Genomic DNA, 23,575 nt, shown 5'->3' on the forward strand with positions numbered 1-23,575 from the left:
CCGTAACTCCGGAACCGGAAGTCGAATCAAATAAACATTCAATAGCATCTTATGGGAGCGCTGTACCTTTCATTTGAAACTAAGTTTGTGAAAATCGGTTCAGCCATCTCTGAGAAAATTGTGTGAGTTTAAATGACTCACACAGCCATTTTCCGATCTCGACGAACTAAATTGAATGGTGTATGACACTCGGCCCTCCGGGCCCCTGTTAAAACGTCGACTTTTAGAGTGATAGCATAGCGTTTCTTTATATGAGAAAGAGAAAACGGCTCAGTTAACTTAATACAACAAGTCATGTCATACATATCAAATTTGTACAAATACTAAAATTTTTCAGCGGTACGTGACATTAGCTGCATCTGAACTAACAACACAATGTGTAGTCTAGTCCACTCCAGTTATAACTCTGACATTGCTCACCTTGCTTTGGAGTATCGTTTACTATTTTATCCATCCGAAAGTCGCGCAAATGGCCCACTGAACGAGCAGCCGCTGGTGCGCTAAGACGATTTCGCTAGATTTTCAGAGCAGCGTGCACTCAGTGCACTAGCGCGACTTCCGGAAGGTTATGGAACATTTTCCATTTTATTTGGAACATTCTGTGCATTTTTTCTATTTTTTTTATTTCTGTGCTATACTAAGTGCTTCAAATTTACATTATTTCATTTGGTAAGTTCAGAAGGGTGTACCCCATTAAGTATGAATAAGTTTGGTATAAGTTCGTTAGGTATAATGAACGATAGGCATAAAGACAGGCATAATGGACGTTATGCATGATGGATGGTTGGTATAATGGATGTTGGCATAGCATAGCATAGCAAAAGTGACCGCACACATCAAGGGTAGATGATACAGTGAAATCTTTATCTACAATAGTATAATTCACTGCACACCTGGCCATGTCCTTACAATTGCTACTTAGGAAGATGCGGGTAATCCACGCATACTCCATGGGTATTACGGATGTTAGATTTTGTTAGTAGGGAAGGAAATAAGGTGTGGTTTTGGGGTGATGTTTCTGTCGTGCATATGAATTGAAAAGCAATAAATATATAATTACAAATTAAAATATAATCGGAAGGAGCTCATCGATAATAGGATGGTTGGCATAGTGCACATTAGGCATAAATTATCATGTGTCACTTTAAAGAACTAAAACTTTTTGACGGTGGTGGCCTCGGGTGGTAAGAGCGTGAATGTTTGAACTTAACTTTATGGCAGAATTATTCTTGAAGCAGATCAAACTCTACCATCTTTCTTCAAATAATAGAAACAGAGCGAATGCTTGGCAAAACTCAGCTTGCGTTAATTTATCAACGTACAACCGATAAGTTGCACATGACTAAAATAGGCTCTTGTTTGAAAACAATCTCATTTGTATTCAGGCATGAATCCCGAGCAAACGTAAAGTCATAATACCCTCATACTCATGGGGTTGGGCATGGGTGTTTGAAATGGGTTCAACCCACGAAAACATCATCGTCATGGTCCGGTAGATCCCATAGAAAAACCTTACGTATATTTATGGGTTATTGAGACCATTTTATGGTGTTTTAATGGTTGTGAAAGTGGGCACGGACCACGGCTGTGTGGTGTTTGAACCCATGAGTATTTGCTCGGGATAACATACAGTATTTTAGATCAGTTTTTACATACATGCAATCGTCCAAGAAAAAAATATGTGCCTTAAGGAACAGCTCATGAAAGAAAGAATTATGCATTTTATTATTCATTTAACGAATATTCGAATATTGCTGCTTCTATATTGATCATATCTTATATTATTCAGTTCAATGATTATATTATTGAGATTATCAAGGATAGAACTACGGAAACTGTCGAGAGAGAGTCTTTTCGTGTACTGTGACGAGTTACCTAAACAAAGCAGGTATCGTCACAAACATACCATCCTTAGCCTAATGCTAATGCTGTCCATAATGCTAAAAATTTCTATAAGATGCAATGGTTGATTGATGTTCATTTTTAATTTTGCAAATACAGTAAGATTCCGTTTTTGGCACGTTTCGTTTTTGGCATGCTCCCATTTTGGCACACTCCGATTTTGGCAACATTCTTGTTGTACATAATAAGTCTTTTACAACTGTGCAATAAATATTTTTTTTATATCAATTGACGTCACATTTGACTTTATTTCCAAACATGAGGTCATATTAACCCTCAAAGGGGCAAATCATTTTTTTAAAATTTTGTTAAAATTGTCTCATAGTTTCAATTCATTACTGTGATAATTTTGAGATGTTTTTCGCTATGTTGTTTTGAAACAGTGTTATGCATTTAAGGGTTAACTATATTGTACACTATGCGTGTTGTGTTTAATGATCACAATAAGTATAGAAATGTATTATTTATGTATAATATAACTGGTAACAGTGTAACTAGTGTCTGACGGAATCAATTTTTATAGTAAGACCCAGAGCACTTTAAGAGTCAAGTAAAGAGGAATGCGCTACACTGCATAATAAGACTAGTTCTGGCGAAAATTTTCAATAGAACCTTAGTAACATTGCGAGCCTCTTTCTCTTTGGATTATTACGACGTCAATACAAAACTAGGCACTAAATATTCAGTACATATCGAAAGCTGACCATGGTGCGTCCCAAAGACGTATTTGGGATTACAAAACTGATTGCCCCCAAATAGTTTGGTTTAGCTGTGCAACATTTGTTAGTTATTTTTTGGCAACTTTTTTCGAATGAATGGAATTAGGGTGGTCCTTGTGGTTGAGGTGTTCAAAGTATCGACTGTTTAGATTTTACCTACGAAATGCCCTACAATATAATAACACAAATGAATTGAAGCAAGTTTGCTAAATAAACAAGGCTATCTATAGTAGTTAATCTGTTATGATTTTTTTTAAGATTTAAGGTAGGGTGGCTCTTGAAAAATAGGGTTGCTTATATTATATTTTGATGTGTTAATTTCTCGCAAATGCATTGTTCTAGATATTTTTGTAAATTTTTTTTTGGAGCACATTTTCACAGTAGCACTGATGTTTCAATCCCTTTTGTTTGGATAGTTGCAAGTGATTTATACAGGTTTTCTTTAAACCTAACTATCTTCAAACATTGCAATTTGATTTTCAATCTCTCAATTCCAATTGGAAGATCGACGATTGGTTAGTTATAGGGAACAAAATTTATGTATTTTTTAAAAGAGCTATGTTTTTAACAAAATTGTTAATTAATATTCACGAAAGAAAAGATAACAATCCCAGGAGCGAATGTCATGATAACATTTATCACACTTTGAAGCTTTTTTTATTATTGTATTTTTTGCGAAGATTTAGGAATAAAACATTTATTTCTAGATATATTTTTCATAAAAAAATGTTAAAATTAATTTTGTCAAGTATTTTTTTAAATGTCATGTAGCGCCATCTACATAAGTTATAAAGTATAAATGTCTTCAGTACATGTGTTAAAAATATCAAACAAACAACTTTGCCGAAGAAAGTTTTTTGATAGAACACCTCTGTCAAAAGATAGAACTGATCTAGATCAGTTTCTACTTATCTAGATCAAAACCGAAGTTGTCAAAATAATTATTATTTCCATCTAAGATACTTTTCTAAAGACACTAATCCTCCAGGATATATACCCAAGGTGCTAGAGGTTTTGAGCGTCAAAATTAGCATTCTACCCCACCGTACGACGTCTGAATTTGATAAAAACACGAAAAAATTGAATTTGCTTATTTTTTTCATATCATTCCATTTAACCCATTCATACCCATGTTTGTGGACAACAACGTTTTCAAACAGCTATAACTTTTAATTGAGGCGAGATTTGCTCACAAAAACAAGTAAGACTCATTAATGTGATTGTTGCCTTTAATTTGAGTATTAAGAGTTACAAGGATCAGCTCTAGAACTGAAGTTATTGCAATTAGTCTGATTGAATTCCAATGGAGCAGTACTGCCAGAGACAGTTTGCGTTGACGACGGAAAATGGTTTTTTTCATATATCTTCGTTATGGTGCAATATTATTGAAAACTGATAAAACTTAGCAATTTAGACTGTCGTTGGCTACGTTTTCCACGTAATTGGACTATTGTAATTATTCTAGAAGAATTGTATTGAGCATTAGAAGGTAAAAATTGACCAGCTTCTGGAGCTGTCATGGAAGCACCTATCTTTATGAAAATAGACTTTTCGTGTTTCTTGACCCCACCGTTTTCAAGGAAAAATAGTGTTGAAACCCTACATGCACTAGAAAAAAGTTGGACATAAAAGGGTTAACATATGACTAAAAATCTTTGAAACATTTTTGAAATCGTAAATTGAAAATCTAAAGTTTAAAAAAAAGGTACCATTTTTGGCACGGTTCCGGTTTTGGCAACTGAAAACAATAAAATTGTTGCCAAAACGGAATCCTACTGTACACTTAAATAAAGAAAGTATCCAGCTCATCGAGAAAAAAAATTTACACTTGTAAGGGATAAATAATTCGCATGGTATTTTTCATTTTATAGCATCACGTTAAAGTTATTTGAAGGCGTGGTGTAGCAAAGCGTAGTTTTTTACTAACCCGAAAAAACTAGCATAAGATTTACTATAGCACGGCATTTTAATGTTAAGATAAAAGCTACCTTCTCAAAATTGTATTGAACTAATAACGTCTTTCTCTTCATAATGAATTGTTACTGGTAAATTTTGCTAAATTGATGTTGTTTAGCTTGAAAAATCATTATATGAATGAAAGATTAAGCCTTCGGTAAAGATCTCCCGTTTTCGAACAACTTTGCTGAAGACGCTAATTTTTTCCCAACATTAGCAGTGCTAACTTATAATTTTCATATGCCTCCTTAACATTTTTTTTATGAAAATTTTCTAATATTTATATAATTTATTTATTATATATTTATATATTTAAATAATATATTCTGATAAAAAGTGTGAAAAGTGATACATAAAAATACAAAAAAAAAAAAATACGGGAGATTCATTTAAAGCACTTTTTGATATCATGTCATTTCATTTAACATTTGGAGATTTTATTTTATTTGAAATAGATTAATTTTACCCTTGCATACGAAGTGTTTCTGTAAACTGCAAGCTTCATAATAAACAGAATTATGTGATCAATCCTTGGGGCGTTTTATTAGATTAAGTAAAACAATTTGGAAGTCGACCAATAACGACGTTCAATTTAATATGTGCATGGGTCAACGAAAATTATTTAGCGAAAATTATTGCATATTTTTTGTAGATTAATGGCTCACGCTTATAACACTGCATAATACATCTGTACCATACAGATTACACTTAATTCTATTGTTAGAGCATTAAAAATGCTAACTTGGAACTAGATTTAGGAGTATAGAGATTAAACAATTAAGACCTTATAAGTATTTCCTAATTTTGTTTTTAGACTTTTGAGGGATCAGTATACAATTATGGAGCATAATGCTTGGTTTTGCAAATCATATAATATAGATAGATTATCAATAGATTATTCAGTGAAGTTCGATGCTGCATATTTTATAATTTTAGAGAACACTTTGATTCTTTTTGCCATTCTGAAATTATTTTTAGAATTTGTCTACCATATGAATCATATGGCAATATTATAATAACCATGAACCCATTTTGCTCGGGTCTTTCTTATATTTTCATATGCAAATACATCTACAATACAGGTTCAAATATTACCCCAAGTCGATTTCATTTTGCTATCCCGATGCGTTGGTTTTCTTAAACAAAATCATTATTTTGAAATGAGCTAAAGATTCCTATGAGAGCTAAGAGTATCTTCGAGTCCTATTTCAAATCTTCGGGAAGCTGGTGTCTGGATTTGAAAGGACTTTGGATGAAACGTGTTTTAAAGTGCTCCAAATCCGAAATTGCACAATACACAAGAATACTTAAATGGAAATCGAGAATGCTTTTTGTACAAAAATATCTAAAATTTTGAAAGATTTTCAGATCTACTCTCAAATCCTCATGCCTGAACCTCATGCTATCATACTGGAAGATAATTTTGTAAATAGCATTCAACAGACACGTGCGACTTTACACTTCAGGGATTTTTCACTCGTAACATATTTTCTGTTACCGCCCTTACCTCAAATCTCCACTTATATAAAGCATCTTGAAAGTTGAAAGAAATGAGAGGGTAATATATATGTTTTCTGGAGAATTATCAAAAAAACATCTACTCACAGGCATTCTGAGAATGCGAGATTGGATATTATTTTCACATTTGCGCACTTGTGATTAAAACATTGCAAATACAAGCATAATTTTAAAACGCCATGGTTTCTGTCATATGCCAAAAAGCAATTTGCAATATCAGTAATTCTGGATTAATCAGAACTCGAATTAGGTGACATTCTGGTCAAAATGTAAATTTCAATGGCCCGAAAACCGAATTATACTCCGCAATTTTAGCTTTTGGAAGGAAAAATTAAAAAGCCACACTCCGTGATTATGGCATTCCATTTACTTCTTTAGTTAGATCACCTGATGCTACTCTATATTGTGGTTAATACAGCATCTTCACATACGGATTTAAATCTCATTTATATCACAAGTCAATAGAAATTATTGTATTTAAGTTATCTTAAAACCTCGTTCTATTCTTTCGTAGAATGAAATAACACAGATAACGTGAGAGCCTATCTTGGATCAAGAAATACTCGATTACACAACAAACCTGTACCCACCCAGCCAGCCACCGGAGGAGACTCGCGGTTCACTACAACCGAACGAACTACCAGGCGCCCGCTCGAAATTGATCCAGCAAGCGCACACATGCAGCCATGCTACCACTTCCACTTTCGCTCGACGGGTGTTTGTTTTCGTTTTTACCCCCAACGAGTAGCTACTACACGGGCTCACCACGAGGTGGCTCCCCTATTCGTCACATACCCGCACACAGCTTTGCTGTCTGGTGGAAAATCGATAATATTTTTGGGGTAGGTTCGGAATGTGTTCTCAAGGAAATGATACAGAATGGTTTAAGATAACGTTTCCTTCGAGCCGTTTCGACAACAGAATTAGCACTTAACACCTACAATATTTGTTGCAGGGTTGAACGAACAATTACAAAGCCTTTTCGTCATCAAAACATCGACGCCTGAAGGAATTTGTTTATGTTGGACTACTGTTTCAGTTCCTAACATTTAGCGTTCTTTTTTTTAGGAAATTAAATTGTACATACTTGCTATCATATCCACGGGCACAACCTGCGGAAACGAAATGGCTCAGAACCGGACCGGTCCGCCCGGTTTCTGTTGTATTTTCTCTGCTGTTCTTCACCCCACTAATTTCAGTTGTAACTTTACGGGATCCGGAATCTCGACCGGTTCGATAACGTTAGCGGACCTGCCGTTCGTTTTCACTTTCCACACACACAATTTACATCAACGCAATACTGCTTGCTATTCACCGGAAGAGGATCGATGCTGCTGGTAGTGAAAACGGGTTCGGGAAAAATCACTTCCTCTCTCTCACTTTCTCGCACACACCACGGTGGCACCGACCGTTCAGTTGCTAGTAGTGTACGATGAATTATATGTCGCGCCGGTCGTAAAACCCGGCAATCCGAACGCCCGACGAGGATGCACTTCGGGCCCCCGGACGTTGTTGTAATGGTTGTAAATCACACACCCCTTTTTCTCAGCGCTTGCAGTGGCGACACTTCCTGTTTTGCTTGATAAAATATTCACACCGGAAAATCTATTCGAAATCATCCAAACAATTCTATTATCCTCCAAACACCGATTGTAATCATCCGAAAAAGATACTTCCAATAGCAAACGGATCAAAAAAGCTTACATTTCCTACACAGCCACTAACACTGCACTATAGAAGGATCAGTCCTAGCTCGCTTCTGCTATTGCCTTTTTACTACTGCACGGTCCGGACCTAAGACAACAATATTTACAGTCAGTCCCGCTGGTTGCCTGAAAGCGTTCTGTCGTCTCGTACGAAGCTACCGCACAGCATACTATGTTGTGCTGCCAGCAGGAAGAAGAGAATACCCACCCCGTCTCGTCGCGATCCGGTGCCAGCCACCCCAGCACCGAGCCATCAGCAACCATCCTATAGTAAACGAAGCACGAGCGATGCGAACGGGCATCCTCTTTGGGCTTCCTGCCAAGCGAGAGGGTTGTTTTTTTTCTTTCTTTCTTTTCGGCGGATTCGCATTTTCTCGTTGCCCCGCGCGGGGAGATGTTGGAGGTTTGTCGAGAAAGTGAGAGAATTAGAGCGGGAGAGTTCACGCCGCCGTGGTCGTTGGAATAAGGGAGCTTTTCGTACGAGGGGCTCGTGATAGGATCGGGATCGATGGGAATTACTATTTTTTGTAGTACACGTCTAACAACGGATTAGCCGAACAAGTAAATTTAAGTTTGCTGGTATGAAAAAATATAAAATGATTTTAAGAAGTTCAGTACTATTTAAGTTGTTGTCTTAAAAGGCTGTGCAATTTTTGGGGAGATTTGTTACTCCCAGACGCATTGCGTTTATAGTGTGTATGGAAACTTGTACAGTAGTGATTCGTTGGTTGGACACTTTTTAACTGGACCGCTTTTTAGTTGGACCTCCGCTAGTTGGACTATTGTCCAACTAAAAAGCAACTGAACGTCAAAATCTTATGTCAAATTTACATTTACAATCAATCTGACAATTATTAGAGATGTGAATAGATGTGAGTTTTTGACATCTATCAGTCGGTCCAACTAACGAATCAAATTCGTTAGTTGGACAGAGGAGTGGTCCAACCAGCGAATCACGACTGTACAGGAAAATTAATTTTCGGTAGCTTTGCTCGTACCTAGCCCTTTTTCGTTCGAATTGAGAAACATTTTATTGCGATTCTAGGATAGAAGGGTTAAATAAATTATAGAAATAGTCAGGACAGTAAATATATCAGCAATACCACCTACTGTCAGACCCAATTAGTTCCTTAAAAGAATTTTGCAAAATGATCCAGTAAATCACAAAGTCCTAGTTGCAAAGAGTAATAATCGATTTGATTTATCTTAATATGAGTTTTTTCTTAACTTCATAATTTTTTCGGCCTCTGTCCGCAATGGGTACCGAGCTAAGATTGATTTCACAATCAAGCTTAGAAACCTTTTTTGCCATTGAAGCTGTTTTTGCAACGTGTCTTTCGAATCCAATTTGGAAATAGCATGAGATCATGGAGTACGAATTGGATACACGCAATGCTTAGCAACCGACATCTGTTCTCTTTAGTGTTGCGGTTATTTTTGTGATTTTGAAATTTTATCCATCGTTAGTCAAAAAATAAGTCAAGGTATCGAAAAAATGTGCAAAATTTGATCGAGTTTGGACCGTATTTACACGTACCCCAAAGCAAATTAAGCTTTATATGAGGAATACATGCATTTTTTCATACGTTTCTTATGAAAATTGATAACTTTTTTCGAAGTGATCGAAAATTTTTGAAACTTTGTAAAGTTCGTTGTAAGGCTTCAAACGAATATTTAAAAAAAACAGTTTTTATTTTTGTTATGTTTTTCCTTTTTAAAACCCATTACAGTGTGTTCGAACTGAACAATATTTTTTTTGATCACCCTGAAAAAAGTTATCTAAATTTAAAACGTATGAAAAAACACGCGTCTTTCCCATATAAAACATTGAACGCTTTGGGGCAGGTGTTAGTATAGTGAAATTTCTTTTAAATTTTGCTCATTTATTTTTTTGATACCTTGATTCATTTTTCAACCGACAATGGACAAAATAGCTGCCACCCTAAGGCTAATCGTTAAGACAAGCAGAGATCAGGAAACTGAATGTTTGTGGGTATCTTGACGGTGGTGTGCTGTCACCATTTTTATGGTCGCAGATGGCATGCTGAAGAAACCTAATGAGCTTGGATTTCCGACTGATGATTATCATATCAATAGTGCTGAGTTATTGCAGTACAGCATGTGATTATACATGGCTAACGAATATCGAAGACCATAGCTCATTATGTCCTGTATTTATAGAAATAACAAGTGTTATACAAAAAGTTGCAAAATTTTCATGATACTATTTTTAAATTTTGCACTTGAGATCTTTTAAATTGCCTGCTCATAGGCGCCTAGCAAAAACGACGCAAGATTAATTTCATTCTATGTTTTTCCCACTGCACATAGGTACATAGTAAAAACGTCCTAAGCATCAAAATAAAACAAATTATATTCTTCTGTTCATGCTACTTTTTTGGAAGTTGAATTTGGAAAGTACAACAAATTAAATTATAATTGAAATGCTCATCTATTCCGATGTAACATGTGATTCATTGATTTTAATCACTTCCAGGCTATGATTGGTTAATATAAAACCATAGTTTCTCGCATTTTTTTCTCTATGACTTCATCATGTTTGACTGCTGATTATTTAATAAGAAGTGGTAAGTAGGAATGCATACCAATCCGACCCATATTAAAACCTCAACAGTATGATAGCCATCATTGTCGGCCGCCCCCATCTCCTTCGTTCACGGTGAAGGATAAAGAATAAGGTAGACGGGAAGTGTTGATGCTCCACCTACCATCGTAGACGACTCATCAAACTCTTCCATAGGTGTCGTGGAGTTTGGAAGGGTATAAGGTCCAAGATTCGCTCCAAGCAAGCGATGCGACCTGTAAAGCATGGTTTATTAGGTAGTAATTTAGTTGGTTTACGAGTACACGAGCACTCGGAAAAGAAAAGATCTTGTTTAGTTTTTGGTTCTTGTTAAACTCTGGGTAGCCGGCTACTGAGCGTATCCTATGTATTACAAACAAAAGCAGTTTGCACTCCCACAGTCGACCGTGGGAGTATTGCCTAGAAAAGCTAATCTTATCTGCATAATGGGTCGGATCACTATTTATTGCGACAGTATTTAGACAAATTTCGCTATTCCTTCTCTATGATATATATTTAGGGACCATCCATAAATGACGTAGCATTATATGGGAGAGGGGGGAGTTTTGTTTTTTGTGATGATGTGTGCCGACAGGGAGGAAGGGGGTCTTGTCATGCTACGTAGCTTTTTTAAAGAGGAATAACTATCATGGTTTTTTTTTAATTTTGCGGGGACAAGGGGGGTAGAGTTACCGTCAAGCTAAGTAATTACCAGGGGGGGTACTTACAAAAAATGCTACGTCATTTATGGATGGTCCCTTATTGGGTTGAAAACTATCGAGTGATAACACCTTGTACAGACGAAGAGTTATGACAGCTCAAGATGTTATAAATCAAGGAAAGTATTTCGTATTTTTCATATCGGATTGTTTGTTAAATACATGTATACGAATGATTATAACGAACATTGAGAGAAATACAAAGGATCGTTAATAGACCTTAATAGACGCGGCGAATTTTCAGTACGTATTGACCCGTGATCATCGATACTAGTCAGATTGCAGTTTTATTGGGGCTAATTTCTGAACAACTATTTATTGATCAAAATATTAATCGAGGGTTGTATACAAACCGAAACTATAAAAGAAAACCAAAAAATAATTTTGAGCCGCCTAAAATAACCATTAACTCTGCTGAAAGACTCACTCTGCAAGACGGATACACTAGAAGCTCCACGCGCGCGTCGTTTGCCCCCTTCCCTGTAAGCATACGACTACAGATCCTAACCGATTTTCACTAATACCACTCCCGCGCGGAATGACACCGTCAACCTGTCGAAGTGCACGAAGTGACAGCGGTTGGGGATAGAACCGGACCCAGTCCCGAGTTTAAGCAAAAATGGTAAAAGGTGGCCTGTATCCCGGTTGGCACCGCGGAGGGTTATAGGGTATAGGAGTTCTGTGTCAGAGGTGAATGGCGACATAGATTGGCCTCAAGTTGCACGATAATACAGCTTTGCCAACCCATTCCTAGTCCGGTGCTCATTTTGGTCGAAAACTTTGTAGATATTCAATATTCGTCGTAAGTGGTACCTTTGCTGAAAAGAAACCTTATGAGCAGTGTCTTATGATTATTTGGCCAGAAAGAAAGGCCTATGTGAAAAATCCTATAATTTTCATAAAGACGCATAATTAAAAAGGGCTTAAAACTACATCAGCACTTAACTTTTTATGTTTTTAGTATTATTTACCTAAAGAGCATAGTCTTTAGACTATGCTGGCTGAATTGTTCCATCAAAACACATATTTGTTCTCCAATAGGGTTTTTTTGGGTTCATGAAACTTAAACCTCGTTTTTCTGAGCTGGAGCTAAATGCTACTTAGGACCTTTTGAATAAGTACTCTTGATATAATGATCTCCATCGATGATTATCATATAATGATCACCAGTATTCGCATTAACACAGTTTTTGATTAGACGCGGAAATCCTTAATAATGCTGTTTTCGGTTTTAGAATCGAGTCGCCCTAGGTTCGCTCTAATGTTTACAGTTTCCATACAAAATTGACAGCTCCGAGCGAACCTAGAGCAACTCTGATTTAAAAACGAAATCAGTATAAGCCTTATGTGTTGTTGAGCAATGATATTTTCGTGTTGGGACCTTAATACAGTAATGATAATTTTAATGCAGCGGAGAATTGCAACCGGAGCTAGTCCGTTGCAGTTCGTTGACTCCTTAATTATCGTCGCAGATCAAGTTAAGTACATTGGGTTGATTATTGACTCATAACCCAATTGGTCTGCTCACATAGCTTTCAGAATAAAGACCGCTTGCCTGGCCTTCGTCTAATGGAGACTGGCTTTCAGCAAATCAGAGGAACTCAAACTCAACTATATTACATAACAATTTCAAGACCAATACTGGCAACAGGTGCTCTGTTTATGAAGTCACAATCCAGATTAGTCCATTTTCAGAGGAGGACCCTTTCACAATCCAATAATATTTAAACAATTTTCAAAGGAGAATGTTGATGGCGACTGATGGTGCGTTCACGACAACGACTACTGTTGCTTTAGAGGAATCCTTGAACATTCTAAAACAAGAAACACTTGCTTGTGCATATCGTCATAAAATTACTGGGCTTCGGAACAGTAAGCCAATAGATCGTGCAACTGGTCACACAAGATTGTGGTCCCAAATTGGATAAGTACACACTATTTGTAACTAGCGACATGTAGTTCTCTTTTAAAAATTTAAACCTTTCATTGTGAATAATCCCCCTCTAGAGGAATGGATGTCGGGCTGTATAGAGTGACAAATTAAAGAAAGGGTAGCTCGCAAGTCGAACTCAAATCAAATAACTCGGCATCAGTCTACTTTCTACTTCTGCCGCAGTCAGTCGAACAATCGAGCCAAGTGAACAACAGGCCTCTCGATCTAGTGTGCATTGTCTCGAGAACAAAGGAAACATCGGATTATTCTTGTCATCAGGAGTAAAGTTGATGAAAAAGCTCTACTCCGACCCAACGCTGTGGTCGTTGACTTTAAATTTTGTTTATAACGACCGAGTTTTAGTGAAGTGAAACACCTTCTGAAGGTAAAAATGCAACTTAGGCTTGCGGAAGTCTTGTACCTTCAGTATCATCATCTTCGCAATGTAGTGTTAATATCATTCAACACGTTAGCACAAGCCGAGCGTTTCGTTTTGAAGAACAACTTAAAACACGTGGTTGAAAGTGACAATGTTGGAATTAAGATTCCCGTATACATTGAGAATGATTATATAGATGTAAGGTTATATGACCTATCACCTCGTACCCCTCCTGAGCCAATTGCAAAATGCATGTCGCAATAAGGAGAAGTAGAATCCGTTACACCTGATACTTGGAGAAACTTCTTCCCGGGTACTCCTAACGGCGTTTTTGTAGTGAGGATGCGGGTTGAAAGGCCTATACCCTCCTACTTGGCAATAAAACTCAATACTCACGAAACTACAATTATGCAAACTACGCTATGCACCCATGAGGGGCAAACTCCTACGTGCAAGTATTGTAATCAGACAGCTCATCATGGACAACCTTGCGCGGAAGATGCAGAGGAAGACGCATCTCAACCGATTGCCAACTCATCTACGGCAAACCAACTTAAAACAGAGTTTTCAATACCAATGCCTGAACCACAAACGGTGGCCAAATTTGTGGCAGCTGTTCAGACCATAATGACAACCGCAAAAGAATCATCCAGCACCCCAAAAGCAACTGTAAGCAATATCGGCAACGAATGCAGTAACAATGACGACGGATTTACACTGATCAACAATAAGTGCAAGAAGCAAGGGAGAACACCTGATCCCGGACACCAAGCCAGCTTCGACCGGGACGTGAAAAACAAGAGAGAATTAAATGACCCCCAGACGCTGTTTGCCAACAGACCTCGCGAAAAAAGGTCTCCGCTCGCAATAAAAAGTTGCGCGCACGAGATCCAATTAATTAATTCTTGTTTGTATTTTTATTTTTACATGTATTGTAAACGTATAAAAGATCCACGGCTCCGTTAAGCTACCGCTATGAGCCGTGTCAAATAAACGAATTAAAAAAAATAACTCGACATTTCAAATGCTATCTACCTTTGAAGTATATCTGGTCAATCCGGCAGCACTGGAAACGAATTGGTGGACGAATTGGTTTGTATAAGTGCAGCGACAGATTTCGTAGGTCCAGGAAAACTCCAGAATCGAAGGTGGATATATGAGACATTTGGACCAAGGATACATTACGTTATATATTATCATGGAAAGAATGTAATAGAAGCTACCGATTTTCTGATACGGCAGGAAAAGTGGTCCAATAAAGCTTCACTGAAAAGAGGTTCTATTATTTTAGCTAAAAATCGATACCATGCAGTAAAAATCAAATTGTTCCGAAATGCACTGAAAATACAGTAATTTTTTTTATTATTCGAAATTTTCATTGTGACCATGGGACCGACGGGCGAGTGATTCACGAATCGATCGAAAGAGTCGACTCTTGAAAAGGGGTGAGTGAACCACGATTCTCTTTTAAAAAGTTGCGATGCTTTAAAAATATGTGTTGTTGAGCGACTTAGGGAGTGTTTGATTACAACATTTAGAATGGAATAGTTATTATAAAAGTTGCCTATTTCTGTGTAAGTTACCAAAGCCATCATTCAGTTTCAACGCCTCCTTTATTCATTCACTAGCTTACTGAAGTTTGACATAGAATTGAATGCCCTCAGTTCAGAGGAAATGTAAATTAATTCACAAGCAAAAGCATTTATTTGTTATAAGGGTGCTCAATCAAAAAGGAGAATGATTTCAGTACCTGTCTGTAATTAAAGTAAAGAGCGTATTTTTTTTCTCCAAGAAAATTGCTCTCTGAACTCCCTAGAAACGGATGGCATGTTTCTTTTCGCTCGGGTGCTGTCAGTTCAATCGCAGATGGCTTCGAAACTGCAAGCACTCCGCGAGCGTGTTGTACGGTTTTACGAAACGCATGGTCATGGTGGAAAAAAGTTTACGGTAGACCACTTTCGAGACGAAAATGTGCCCGTGAGTACAGTTTACCAGATCTCGGCATCCCTGAGCGTGAAGCGGACGACCGGTAGCGGCCGTCCGGCGAAGATAATGATGAAGAAGAAGAAGGAAGCGTTGAAAAAGCTGTTCGACAACAAGGACGGAACGAGTTTGCGTGACGCCGGTCGAAAATATCATTGCTCCCATACCTTAATTCACCGAATCCTCAAGAGGGAGGACATCATCTGTCGGAAGAAGACTCGGTCCCCTGAGTACACGGACGAGCAGATAGCGATCGTGAAATCGCAGTGCCGGTGGATGACGAAGAACTACCGCGGGACGTCGTTCGTGCTGGAGGACGAAAGTTACTTTCCGCTATCGAAGACCCACATTCCAGAACGTGACAGCTACTATTCCAGCGACAAGTCGACCACACTCCCCGAAGTAAAATGTAAGTTCAAGCATAAATTTGAAAATAAAAAAAGTTATGCTGTACATCGCTATATATCGGACAGATGGATTTCAAAGCCGTGGTTTAAGCCGAGCGATCTGGCCATCAATCAACAAGTGTACCAGGAGGAGTGTCTTGAGAAAATTATTCTGCCGTTCAAAGAAGAATCATGCGGATGGGAAGTACGTCTTCTAGCCAGACAAGACGTCCTCCCATTACGCGCCAAGAAGACGCTGGAGTATCTTGAGCAGAAAAAGATACCGTACGTGCCGAAAGAAAGGAACCCGACCAACTTGCCCCAGTGCCGTCCCATTGAGAATTTTTTCGGCTAACTGAGTCCCCTAGTGTACAAAAATAATTGGTGGGCTAAGGATATGAAGCAGTTGGCCACCAGGAACTGTATCCGGAAGATGGACGTCAGTGTCGTCCAGGGCTCTTGTGAGAGCATCGCGACTGAGTTGCGTCGTACGGCTGGCCCCTTCTCTAATTTTCATTAACGTTTTTTTTAAGAATAAACAGTTTTTACATTTCTTATAAAAGAAATGTATAGAATTCACTCAAACCTTCAAGATTTTTTCCGAGGCCCGGAGGGCCGAGTCTTATATACCAATCGACTCAGCTCGACGATTTGGGACAATGTCTGTGTGTGTGTGTCTGTGTGTGTGTGTGTGTCTGTGTGTGTGTATGTAACGGACAAATTCTCATTCGTGTTTCTCAGCAATGGCTGAACCGATCTTATCCAAACCAATTTTAAATGAAAGAACTAAAAAACAGTATGAACGCTATTAATTTGTTTTTGATTCTAATGTTTAGTTTCCAAGATATGAATGTTTGTATGCGTAAAAATGGCGTTTTTTGCAGTTTTTTTGAATTATCTGCCGAAATTGACAATATAGAATAGCAAATTATATGTTTTAGACAGCTTTAACGAATACCTTTCGAACAAGCTACAGATTGTTGAAATCAGACTATTATCAAAAGAGATATTTAACATTAAATGCGGACGAAAGATTTTTATCATTTCCCATTGCCAGAAATATGACCAAAAACATGTAATCTATTTGTAACGCCAAAACGGCTTATTTTAGGTCAATAGTATCTTCGGTGAATTTAATGGAGGCAATATGCCCTTTCTTTTGATATTGTGCTATTGCTGATTAATCCCCCTATGAGTGAGATATTTTCCCAAATTTTCTTGGAAGTGATTATATCGAAATGATGCCTTCAGCAAATTTGTAGCTATTACTTTTGCAAATAACTTTACTGAAGACTTCAAATATCTATTTTGAATACTTTAAAAGTTATGGCTTGTTGTTTGTGGATTACTCTTTGTCGCCTATTTATTGTTCAATATAGTAATAATCCATTGAAATAAGCCAAACATTATTTCGATAAAACGAATTTTGTATTTCATTTTTCTATCTACAACCGCTAGAAATAATCACCGAACACTTCCAAGTTGTCTGGAAGGAACTTGGTAACTTATCAGTGCAAAAATGTTCATTTGTGCGAATCTTCTGACTGCATTTTTTCTAATTCATGACCATCGGATCGATCTGAAACATATTGGAAAATGAAAAGCGAAATAACTAACTCCAAGCAACGGCGTAGCCAAGAGAAGGTTTTGGGGTTTAAAACCATACAACGCCCCGCCCCCCCACCACACCCACAAAAAAAATTGGATTGAAGTTGAAAATTTATTGATGCAGACTGATTTAATTCAATATTACAATAACAATTATCTGATCCGTACATTGATATTCTGTTGTTGCAAACATCATGAGGACTTTTGATAAATTGTCGGAATGGGGTCCTGATATGTAACTGATCTTTTGGTCTTGATTTCACAGTTGTCTAATTGCATCAATATCAAAATCCTGCCTGAAAACATTCCAATAGAAAATTCCAGAGTTCTTTTTTCAATCATGATCCTCAGATTTCTTTTCAAATTGAGCTCGTTTTTGTAGAGATGTACTGTAATAAGGGTCTTTATTTAATAGGAAGCGAAGTAAAAATAGATTTAATGTCTATGAAACATAGAACTGCGCACCAAAAAATGCATAACTTTCAACATTTGCTAAAAATGTTTTTGCCTTTCTCATTCACTCTAAAATTCGTCAATCTAATCCCGACCGGGAGGGCCGAGTGTCATATACCAATCGACTCAGTTCATCGAGATCGGAAAATGTCTGTGTGTATGTATGTGTGTATGTGGAAAAATATGTCACCTCTGTTTCTCAGAGATGGCTGGATCGATTTGCACAAAATTAGTCTCAAATGAAAGGAACAATCTTCCCATCGGCTGCAATTGATTTTTTATTGATTGGACTTCCGGTTCCGGAGTTACGAGTTGAAGAGTGCAATCACACAGCAAATTCCCATATAAACTGAAATGAAAAATTTTCAAAATCAAATTTGTATTTTTGATGCCAAATGACTTTATAATGCATGAAACATCGAGATTTGATGTAAACTCGAAAAAAATAATGTTTGACAAAAATTGATTTTTTTGGACTTTGGTACATTTTTGCCTTTCTTTTTTTTATTTCGATTATAGAGGTTTTAACGTTAAGGTCATTCGCCTCTTCGGGTTAGAAAAATCTCTTGTGAAAAATTTCGAACCCTATGTGCGGGGTCGGGACTCGAACCCATGTGCGCTGCGTACAAGGCAATCGATTTACCAACTACGCCACGCCCACCCCCTTTTGCCTTTCTCATACAGAAAGGTTATGCAATCAATCTAAAAATCGTCAATCATACCGGCCCGGAGGGAGTATGCAGTGAGTGGTTGCTACTTTAAAAATAAAACTAGTTTAAAATTTCTTAACAAGTTGAAAATTTTCGGCAGGACCCGGACCTCCCGGATCTTACTATGTGATACTGAAACATCGCTTGAAACCAGCGGCGGTCAAGCGATGTTTCAGTATCACATAGTATCTCAAGATCGTGGCTGTCGATCCATTGTATGTATGTGCAAATCGTACTGAACATGAAATATTCATTTCCACCATTTTATTGAACATAACCATCGTAGTCTGGACAAGTGAGACAAGCACAATTGCACCACTAGGTGGATTAAAACAGGTTTATATTTTGGGAATGCATCGAGTTGAGACGCAAACGTAATATGATTAATAACGAGGATAACACTTTCCGAATGTAGAGAGAAATTTATGAAAAATGACGATTTCCATTCGATTCTAGCAGGTCCTGATCGATTTTGATGAGAATTTGATTTTTGTTGTATGACCAATTATATGTATAGGTCAAATGTTCAAAAACAGTAATTTAAGGACAAGATAACATCATTTTTAAACCGCCAATTTCGGAGGTTTAGTATCTTCGATGAGTTTTACAAACGTTAAACAGCGCATCATTTGATAAAATAATTTTGGCGGTATATCGTCCAAGAAGTATTTATGGTGAATTTTCTCAGGTTAATATTCATGACTACAATAAAGTCTCAACAAATTCGCTAGACACGAACTCTGTTACTATTTTCTGAAAAATTAATTCTGCATAATTTTATAACTTCAAAAATTACGGTTTCGGAATTATGCCGTTTGGGCAGTTAGATCGATTTTCACCAAACCCCCACCAATTGTAAAATTGGTATTGTAAAAAAAACGTAAGGGCGATACTTCAATGCTGATAGGTGGGACCGAAAAAGTAAACAATCGTCAAAGGGGCGATACTATCATTTTGTCAATTTCAATAGCAAACACAAATTTTAATTTAATAATTTCAAATACTTCATGAAGTTTTGGGTTTCGATCACTGAATCATGCAATCTAGGATGTAAAAACACAATAGTTCTTAAATAGGAAATAAAACCAAGTCTGGAAATATTCACTGTTGATTTTCTTTGAATGGTGTCACTGCTAGTGTCGCTTTTTACCAGAAAAAGCGTTGATTTTTAGGTCTCAGTCGCGTTGGAAATTTGAGTAAAGTATAAACTTCATTTCGATTCAAAAAAAAATCAATTTTTTGGCTCAGTACAATATACATAACCCCTTTAGGAAAATTCAGTTTTCCCACCACAATGCATTGATTGAGGAATTTAGATATTTTATTAACAGAGCATTAACAATAATTCGTAGCTATGTCTATTTTATGGGCCATTTTTTCGCTTTCCTATTGATTTGGTTTGAGATTTCTAGCACTGATGTTGTCCCATGCTGATTTGAGCGATTCTCTGTGTCCTGCCACAATCCCATGTAGTATGTGTTATCAAAAACATCGCGAAGCATCAAGTTTTAAATATTCTCATACGATATAATATCAGAAGAGAGTGATAAGAGTTATAAGAAATGTCTCATCACACTGTTAGGTGGATTAAAAGCGTTTTTAAATGCTCAATTCTCTGATTTTTTTTTATTTTTCAAGTACATTACTGAAAAAATTCTCATTTTTTATTGAACACTTGTTATGTGAAGACTGAATGTGACTATTTTAAAATTTGTAGCATAAGAGAACTGCGCAATCCGTTTCTGATGCATTTCTGCTCGTTAATACCACTTGAAGCCTGCACAGAAACGAAATGCTGTTTGAATCTGAAATTAAATTTGAACTGAAAATAACTGAATGAATGCGCTACACCGAACTAATGAAGCACGATGATTCTAAAAAGATGCTAGTAAATGGAGTGTGTTAGATGTGGATATGGTCGGTGTTAAGTCAGACCGGACGAAGTCGCAAAACATCAAAAAATGAGATAATGATAGCTCTGGATAAAGAATATCGTTGGCTACATTCGACTTTTGCCAGATTTAAAATATGTAACAATAAACATGAAAGAATCATGGAAAAAATAAATTTCCAATCATAATGTGAAGGATGCTGCGATTGAAACTTTAAACTCGTTTTTCTCGAAATCAATATTTTGTCACTTAGTCCGGTCTGACTTAACACCGACCATATGGATTATATAAAAATTAATAACCGCAATGTACACGCACACTTATGTGTATATATTTAATCAAAATATCAGTTTGCCCATCTCTAGTGCATAACATTTTATTATCGGTTCTAATTCATTCCGAATTGAAGGACGGCGTCGGTGGTTGAGTGGTAAGCGTGACCACCACTCACTCCAGTTGTCCTGGGTTCAATTCCAGCCGAGGTCGTGGAGATTTTTCTGAGGAGAAAAAATCTGTGGTCACGTCTTCCTTCGGAAGGGAAGTAAAGCCGTTGGTCTCCAGTCCATGAGTTGATGGATCGATATCTAGTCCAGATAGTGGAGTCACCTTTCTGGCGTCGGTAAAGAAGAAATAGAATCCAACTTCTATACTTACTAACAAATATCCTGCGCAGTAGTATATACGGCCTCTAGCAAAAGCAAATGTCGGACTAACCATTCCTTCACTTTCCTTCCGTGATCTACGTTCGGGCCTGGCCGGCGCCAGTATTGATCAGAAACACTTTAGGATTATCAGGAGTTGCACATTGAAAGATGTTTCGCTACTCCCAAGCATAATTATCTACTGATTCCCTGTGCAACTTCAGCTAGTCCAGATCGATAACGGAGTGGCAGCCAGGGGAGGTCGCACAAGCTCAAGCTCTAATTCATCCCGAATTGAAGTATATGACAAGAACGTAGTCGGTCATAGGAGCACAAAGAACCCGCCCCCTTATTCAAAAGTTTTTTGGCCCCTGAAAACCAGTGGTGCAGTTATTTAAAAAAAAATGGAACGTGGCTTCACAATTCAAAACTAAAGCTCGTATGGGCTGGGCATATTTCTTAATAGCCAGGGGTTTAGGATTAATCTTAATTAATCTCAAACCTCTGGCAATTTTTGGTTTTGTCATATTGCGCAGTTAAGTTCATTTGAAAAATTCGATGGTTAAAAAAAGTCCCCAGAAGAAGCATTTAAAAACAAATATCTTCACGAAAGTTTTGTTTTTACAGACTTTTACCAATATTTTCGATCAAAACATGCATTTTTACTTTGACATCAGGCCTCGACTTTTCATGCACTTTTAAGTTATTTGGCTCCCAAATAGAATATTTTATTTCCGAAGGTTATGAGTTTTACTTTTCAATCAACTCACTGTTCTTTTAGAGCAATCCAGTCGTTATTCCCAATGCTACCTCAAGATTGGACGAAACAAATTCGTTACTCACGAGCATGGGAAAAATCGCGTCTTGAACCGTTTGTTCGACATTCACAAAAAAGCTTTCTTCACATATGAAGCATCCTGCTTGCATCGAAAACGAAGCAAAGCAACCTGGCGCAGCGAACGCGCCGAACTCGAAGCTGCACGGTTGGCTCTCTTCGAATGGTTCGTGGTTTGCATAGGGGTTTCATCATTCAATTCTGGTATCATTTTTCAAAAATTCAAAAAATATATGAATAATTATTTAGCGTTTGTTGCATATCCAGTAATCGTAGAGACAGACAAACTTAGCCTAGAGGCTGTGTGGCGAAAGATCCAAGAATTAATCAAAAAAAAAAAAAATCTTCGGAACGATTTGATAGCGCTAATAAGGGCCATTTTGTTTGCTAAAAGAATATTGTCCGGGTGGGATATATTTGTTCCAATTGTCCCCGGTTACTGACACGGAGCGTCACAAACTAAATGATGCACGGAGGCGGTCGCATCCCAATAATCGTTTTCTCTCCCGATGTTGAATGCAGTCGCAAAGCATCGGAAAAGTTTGAATAGCAGCATACGATTAAAACACAATTCGCTCTGTTCGACTCGATGCATGAAATTAGCAGAACCAATCGCGAACGAGCTTTGGCACGATCTTTTAAAATCGTTTTTTTCGAATACTTTCTACTATCGGAAATCAAAATACTAGCACGGAAGCTGATCGAGATAGTCTGGAAATTTTCGCTTTTTCCGAGCCGTTTTCAGAATTTTTTTTCTTATTAATGCATGTCCTTCATATTCCTAAATTTAATACATTTTGTCTACGCACGTTTTCGATAAAATGACCAAGAAATTGATTAGCTTCATTCAGTATGACAAAAGTTTATAAGGCTTTTTTTTCCAAAATCTTGAAAAGGGGCCTCTTTATTAAACGGTGAGACGGTACTCATGAGAAAATGGAACTCTCCTCATAATTTCCTGCATCTTTTAGACTTTCTAATTTTGTGTACGAAATCAGTAAATTTTATATTCTTATCTATTCATAATAAGCCTGCTTTCTCTCTTTCTAGAAGTTAGAATAATAATCAACAAAGCGCGCGTGAAATTGGTGGTATGTATAAGAAAAACTCTAGTAAGAGAACTGCGGAGAGAAAAACAGCAGTTCGATTGGATTCGTTTTTGACAGCTAAACGCGAATCCAATCGATCCAAAATGGAGTCTCCGCAGTTCTCTTTCTAAAATTTTTCTAGTATGTATATCATGCAAGAATAGGTTTTCACTTACAGTTATAGTTTGGTGCTTTTGTTTTTTTTCTCTAAGCAAAAAAATTAATTTAAGAATAGGCATTTTTTAGCTATTTGTCGTTACGATATTCCTAAAACGTAGTGCTGAGCACACAATGAGTCGCCTGGTGGCCGGACGCCCAGAGAATTCTTAAATCTTGTATCATGCACGAATTGTAGCACAGTTTTGAAACAAATACTTATCACTACTTTCAATCTCCCTCCTTCCCTAACAGCTGTGGAGTTTGCGCTAGTATGTACGGCTTCCAATAATAACAAGTGTCGGACTAACATTAGTTCCCTTTCCTGCAGCGATCTACGTACGGGCCTGGCTTACGCCGGTATTGATCAATAAACAACTATATATCGTAAAATGAAGCCGCATAAA

The 23,575-nt window shown here is 37.3% G+C and overlaps 1 protein-coding gene across 3 annotated transcripts in view; it reads right to left on the bottom strand.

The window, feature by feature from the left end:
* Positions 1-23,575, bottom strand: part of LOC131692200 (PR domain zinc finger protein 1) — a 228,265-nt gene that overhangs the window by 100,602 nt on the left and 104,088 nt on the right. The window contains exon 1 of one of the 3 annotated variants that reach the window (XM_058979113.1): positions 7,183-7,956. The exons of the other annotated variants lie outside the window; for them this stretch is intronic. The gene's annotated coding sequence lies outside the window, so the exon portion shown is untranslated. Of the gene's footprint in view, positions 1-7,182; positions 7,957-23,575 lie in introns of those variants that run through there. 3 annotated transcript variants of the gene reach the window in all.

Source organism: Topomyia yanbarensis, chromosome 3 (assembly GCF_030247195.1).
Source record: "Topomyia yanbarensis strain Yona2022 chromosome 3, ASM3024719v1, whole genome shotgun sequence".
Classification (NCBI taxonomy): Eukaryota; Metazoa; Arthropoda; class Insecta; order Diptera; family Culicidae; genus Topomyia; species Topomyia yanbarensis.